This window comes from Pinus tabuliformis, chromosome 3_2, assembly GCF_031772625.1.
Source record: "Pinus tabuliformis cultivar Carrire ecotype Pingquan chromosome 3_2, CPIR1, whole genome shotgun sequence".
Taxonomy (NCBI): Eukaryota; Viridiplantae; Streptophyta; class Pinopsida; order Pinales; family Pinaceae; genus Pinus; species Pinus tabuliformis.
In genome coordinates, this window is record NC_142302.1 from 226,151,957 (window position 1) to 226,158,231 (window position 6,275).

A 6,275-nucleotide genomic window follows, 5' to 3' on the forward strand; every position below is an offset into this window, starting at 1 on the left:
ATGGGTTCCAAATGTCAAGCACTTCTCATAGAAATGATCCTTGTTGTCTGATTCAAGCATCCAATCGTCTAATCATCTTACTCAACAAATTCTACTCACTATTATATTAAATTAGCATTTGTACCCAACATTAGAAACTTCTTAATTTCCATGGGACTATACTCTAAAAGTCAGATCTACATGTATAAAATGTGTGGACGTTAGGGTACTTTCATTATACAACAAATGAAGTTACAAGTACATACCAACTAGCTTATCAAAAGTTGGCACAACATGTCCATTAAGCTTGAAAAATACTAGGACACTTGGAATGCTTCTAAATCCTAGATAGGGTATCCAACATCAACAACAAACAATAACTAGCAAACATGGTAGAGGGAGGCATCTAACTAAGCCACTTGTAGCCACTTCAAAGGGTGCCCAACAAACTAGCATGAATACCACCAAGCCCACCATTAATTTGTCACTTATCTCTTCGCCACATATCCTAGTTCCTTGTCACCCAAATCTATCAAACCCTAGTAGATAATGTCTTCTCTACATTTTGGTTGTCACAAACCCTAGCTCCCTCAACCCTCACATCAATACAATTATAACGACTCTAATATAGTCTTATTAACGAAACCCAATTATTTGTTGACTCCTATATTCAATTTACAATGATGGGCACAAGATGCTAAATTAGCATATATGAGCAACATCATAAACTACTCTAATCTCTATGTGAATATATGGTAAAAACTAGATCCTCAACTATAGAAATTGTGGATAGCAATGTACTTCATTTCAACAAACAATAAAGTTAGAAGTACAGGCCAATTAGCCTATGATAAGTTGGTACATGTCGTTCATGCTTGTCATAGGATATGACACTTCAAATGTTTCCAAACACTAGCCAGGGCATCCACCATTAACAAGAAACCATAACTAGTGAAGATGGCCTAGCAAGGCATTACACTAAGATACTTGTAGCCACTTCAAAGAATGAACAACAAACTCGCATGAATACCTACAAGTCCGCCCTTGATTCCCCACATACAGAGCGTGACGAACCTTAGATGCAGAAAAGGGTGTACATTTCATATGTGCAGGTTGATGGGGGATGTGAACCAGGAGGTTGGAGGATTCAAGGGTTTGATATAGGGACTTGGAGAATACTTGGCAAGCTCAAAGAGCAGCAACAACTCTTCGAGCCGAGGATTCTGAGAACGTCTCTTTCCAGTGGAGTAAGATGCCCTAGAGGTAGTGGCATAGGTTGAGGGATCGCAAGTGTAGAGAAGGGTGTGCATTCTTGGGTGCAGGTTGATTGGGGGCGTGAGGCTATAGGTTGGAGGTTCCTACGGTTTGGCACCTTAGTATGTTAATGGTACCAGATGTGTATATGGATTTGGTTAAGCTATTACCCAATGGTGTCGAAGCCCCAACTCGAAGATGACGAATTGTTGGAAGAATAAGAACAATGTGGACACTTGGAATGCTTCCAAACCCTAGCTAGGATATCCACCATCAACAACAAACCATAACTAGAAAATTTGGTCTAACGAAGCATCACACTAAGCCACGTGTAGCCACTTCAAAGGGTGCACACCAAACTAGCATGAATACCAGCAAGTTCACCATTAATTTCTCACTTGTATCATCCAGGTCCTCTAGGAGATTTTCTAAGTTTACATTATAAAAGCCCTTCCAGCATAGTGATCCAAGTACCAACGTGAATAATTCAGGGCCTAATTGGAGACTAACATGCATTCTAGGTGTTTTGGGGAAGTCATGCAATCTAGTTTGTGTCCAAGGAGAAATGTTGGCTAAACTTGATGTAGGGATGCAATGACCCTTGGATGTCATTCATTAGACATCGTTAGTTTAAGGCTATGGACCACATTATTGTTAGTGGGTACCCTCTAACACTAATGTGGCACATAGCCTTAAACTAAGGGTGTCTAATCAATGACATCCAGGTTGATTTGGAGTAGCATCGAATGTGCTCTAGCCACAAAATTTGGTGGAGAGGTTGGGGCACATGAGATCTCAAATACCCAGAAAGGGTTTGGATAAATTCTAAACAGATAAGGAGATATTAAAATAATTAATATTTTTAATGGAGTCCCTAAGTCTAAACTTAGGGAAAATAAAATATTAATGTGTATTAATATGAATCTGTGTTAGAGTGGTCCGAAAGACATGGATCAAGCCAGATCTAATCTTAGCCATTAATTAAGGGCTTAATCTCGGTCGTTGAATCTTTAAGAGGAGTCCTGAGGGTCAATTGGAGGGGTACGCCAGATGATCAGTCATTGTATTCCTTAGAGCGGGTTTGCTAAGAGAGATAGAATCAGTGATCGGGAGAGCAGCCGAGGGGCATTGAGTACAGAGAGACAGAGAAGCAGAGATAGTGTCGGGATAGCAACAGAGCAGCCAGAGAGAGAGACGCAGGAGCAACCAGTGCTAACGCAGGGCGACGTAGAGGCAGCTATGTGTTGCGCAGAGCACCAGAGGGGCTAGCGTAGCTGACGCAGAGGATCAGAGAGTTGACGCAGGGCCGACGCTATGCTAGGAGAGGCTGACATAGTCCAGATTTGGTAAATGTTGGGGTTTTAGGGGCAAATTGGTGCTGAGTAGCTGCCGAAAGGATTATCCAGGGTTTCAGCCAGTAGATTCGTCTAAAACAGAGAGGTATTACTGCTAAGGAAATTCTCTGTTGGGTAGGCCAGTTTCGGCTCCCAGATTGTACTATGATATTGCTTAATAAGAAAACCCTCAGATAGCTGCACTGTTTTTCCACATTGGGTTTTTCCGGGGACATTGGTCCAAAAATAATGGTGTCATATGGTGTATTTGTTTCTGTTTCTTTTAGTTGCTGATCTGTAATATGTTGAGCATGCACTAGTTTTTATTTTCAGTATTTACATTGTAAATCACTTGTTAAGTAAAATAACAAGTAGGTAGGAATAAATCCGAGAAAGTGCATGGAGGGTTTCTAACTTAAGTAAAGTTAGAAACTTCAACATGGTATCAGAGTGTGATTGCAAATCATAGGAGAACTAAGAGACATTAGCCGAGTGGAGCAATAGCAGCAGAATACAACTGTCCCGAGGTGACAAGTTGTTTCTAGTAGCGTAGAAGCTAGAAAGTGTAACACAGAGCCAGCCAGAGCCATGCAGAAGAAGCCGAGAACTGCGCAGAGCCTCAGAAAGGCAAGTGTTGTTGACGCAGAGGGCCAGAGGGCTGATGCAGGGCATCCCAGAGCTGACGCAGACCCATCCGGGGTGACGCAGAGCCTGCGTTTTGCAGAGAAGGGCTGACGCAGTTCACAGAGAGGCAGTTGCTGGGGTCTAGAAGGCTGCAAGAACATTGCAGAGTGGAGCTGGTGAGGTACTGTAGTCAGAACAATACTTGACAGAGCAAGGCTAGAGTTGTTACCGAGGGTTTCTATCCCAGGAACCTGGATCAACAGTGTAGTTGCACAAGACGATCAGAGTAGGGGGTATCTCAACAAGTGGCAGGAGAATTTCCGGGAGGGAAATCATGACTAAGAGGGAGTCCAGAAGAGAAATTCCAGACAAGAAGGAGAGACTCAGAGGAGTCGAACAGAGAAATTCCAGGAAGGAAGTAGAGGAGCGTCATGGCACTACACGGGGTAAGAGACCAGGATAGACTGGACGGAGCATCGAACTTCACAGTCTGGAAGGCCAGAATCTTATCAGTGCTTGACAGGAATCGTGTCAAGAACTCTGCCTTGAATATTATAGCTATCCCGACCTACCCAAATGAGAACGACAAGTACGAGGAGGCAATGGCGAGGGCCAAGTGCATTATCCTTGACGGGGTCAAGGATCATGTGGTACCACATATAGCCGAGAAGGAAACGACAGTTGAGATGTGGGAGGCTCTCAAGAACCTGTACCAGCGTACTTCTATACATAGAAGAATGTTGCTCAAGAACCAGATGAGGTCGTATCAAATGAAGAAGGGTCAATCGATTGACACCTTCGGAGGATTGAATGAGATCCGAGACCAGTTGACTGCTATAGGAGCGACTCCGGATCAGGAGCTTGTGGTGAGGACAGCCCTGAATGCTGTCTCAGAAGAGTGGGAAGTGTTTGTCCAGAGCATCTTGGGCAGAGGGACTCTCCTACCTTGGAACGAGATGTGGGCAACTCTTCGCTAGGAAGATATCAGACGACAGTCGAAGACAGGTAGCAACAACAAAGGGATCAAGGTCAAGGAGGAGGAGAAGGATGTGGCCCTAGCATTTGAGGGAAAGCAGGAGAACCGGAAGAAGAAAGATCTCTCCAAGATCAAGTGCTTCCACTGTGGGGAGATGGGTCATTATGCGACCCAGTGCCCAATGAAGAAGAGTAAGGGAGAGTCTTCCAAGACTAAGGCAGTGCCAGCACAGGCAGAGAAGGAAGTTTTAACAGACGATGACTGTGCCATGAGTGCACATGCACTACTAGAGAAGAAGTTGGGAGACATCGAGCTGTAGTCAGGCGGACTATAGGCGATGAGGGGCAAAATCCTCGAGGTACCCAGCCTCTTGGATTAGACTTTGCTACAGGAGATCCGACGAGGAGTAGCAGGACTGGCTGAGTGGGTAGGTACGGATGCGGATGGAGCAACAGAGAGAGCTACAATGCAGGAGTCCTGAGACAGTGCAAAGCTAGTAGGCTGCAGTAGTGCGAGAGGCACAGGAGTGTTGCACCAGTGCAGGAAGGCACAACGAGATGTGCAATGGTGCGAGATGCAGGGAGTTGTTGCAGCAGCGTAGAAGTCAGAGAGAGGGAGTACTTGTCAGCGACAGAGGTAGCTTCAACATTAGTGGGTGTTTCTAGCCCAACAGGGAGGTCAGTTGGAGGATCAGTTACTTACTTCTCAGTAATTGAGTTGCAGTGCAACAATGGGCAACACGATGCAACATTATGAGAGGTGCAACGCATATGCAGTGCTAGGAGGAAGGACCAGCAGCAGCACAAATGCAGAGGGAGCTGTCGTACAGATGCAGCAGTGGCAGTGGCAGAACCATGGGCAGCAGTACAGGAGGCAGCAATGTAGAGGATGTTGGGAAGGAAGGCCCAGCATCAGCACAGGTACTGATGCCAGATGATCAGAGTAATACTCAATGAGGAGTGTTGCTAGAGCACAGTCCTCGCTAAGAGGGAGTGTTGATTTGGGGTAGCATCGGATGTGATCTAGCCACAAAATTTGGTGGAGAGGTAGAGAAACAGAGATAGTGCCAGGACAACAGTAGAGAAGCCAGAGAGAGACGCGAGAACAACTAGTGCTCACGTAGGGCCACGCAAAGGCAGCTAAGTGGTGCGCAGAGCACCAGAAGGGCCAGCGTAGCTGACGCAGAGGCTCAGAGAGCTGACGCAGGGCCTCCTGGACCTGGCGCAGGCCAAGATAGGCTGATGCAGGGCAAACACTAGGCTAGGAGAGGCTCACACAATCCAGATTCGGCAGATGCTGGGGTTTCAGGGGTAGATTGGTGCTAAGTAGCTGCCAGAAAGATTATCTAGGGTTTCAGCCAGTAGATTTGTCTAAAATAGAGAGGTATTACTGCTAAGGAAATTCTCTATTGGGTAGGCTAGTTTCGGCACCCATATTGTACTCTGATATTGCTTAATAAGAAAACCCTTAGATAGCTGCACCGGTTTTCCCGCATTGGGTTTTTCCAGGGACATTGGTCCAAAAATAATGGTGTCATATGGTGTATTTGTTTCTGTTTCTTTTAGTTGCTGATCTATAATATGTTGAGGATGCACTAGTGTTTATTTTTCAGTATTTACATTGTAAATAACTTGTTAACTAAAATAACAAGTAGGTAGGAATAAATCAGATAAAGTGCATGGAGGGTTTCTAACTTAAGTAAAGTTAGAAACTTCAACAATCCAAGGGCCATTGCAATATATAAGATAAAGAGTCAGGCACTCCCTCTCCAAGATGTACACATGTCAAGAGATCAATCCTCAAGTGTTGCACTCTCCAAGCATGGGTTCGAAATGTCAACCGCTTCTCATAGCAAGGATCCTTGTTGTCTAATTCAAGCATCCTTATTACCTTTTGGAGAAATGTTGGCAAAGCTTGACATAGGGATGCAATGACCCTTGGATGCCATTCATTAGACACCCTTAGTTTAAGGCTATGGGCCACATTAGTGTTAGTGGGCGCCCACTAACACTAATGTGGCCCATAGCCTTAAAATAAGGGTATCTAATTATTGACATCCAAGGGTGAAATCAATATACAAGACAGAGAGTCAGGCGCTCACTCTCCAA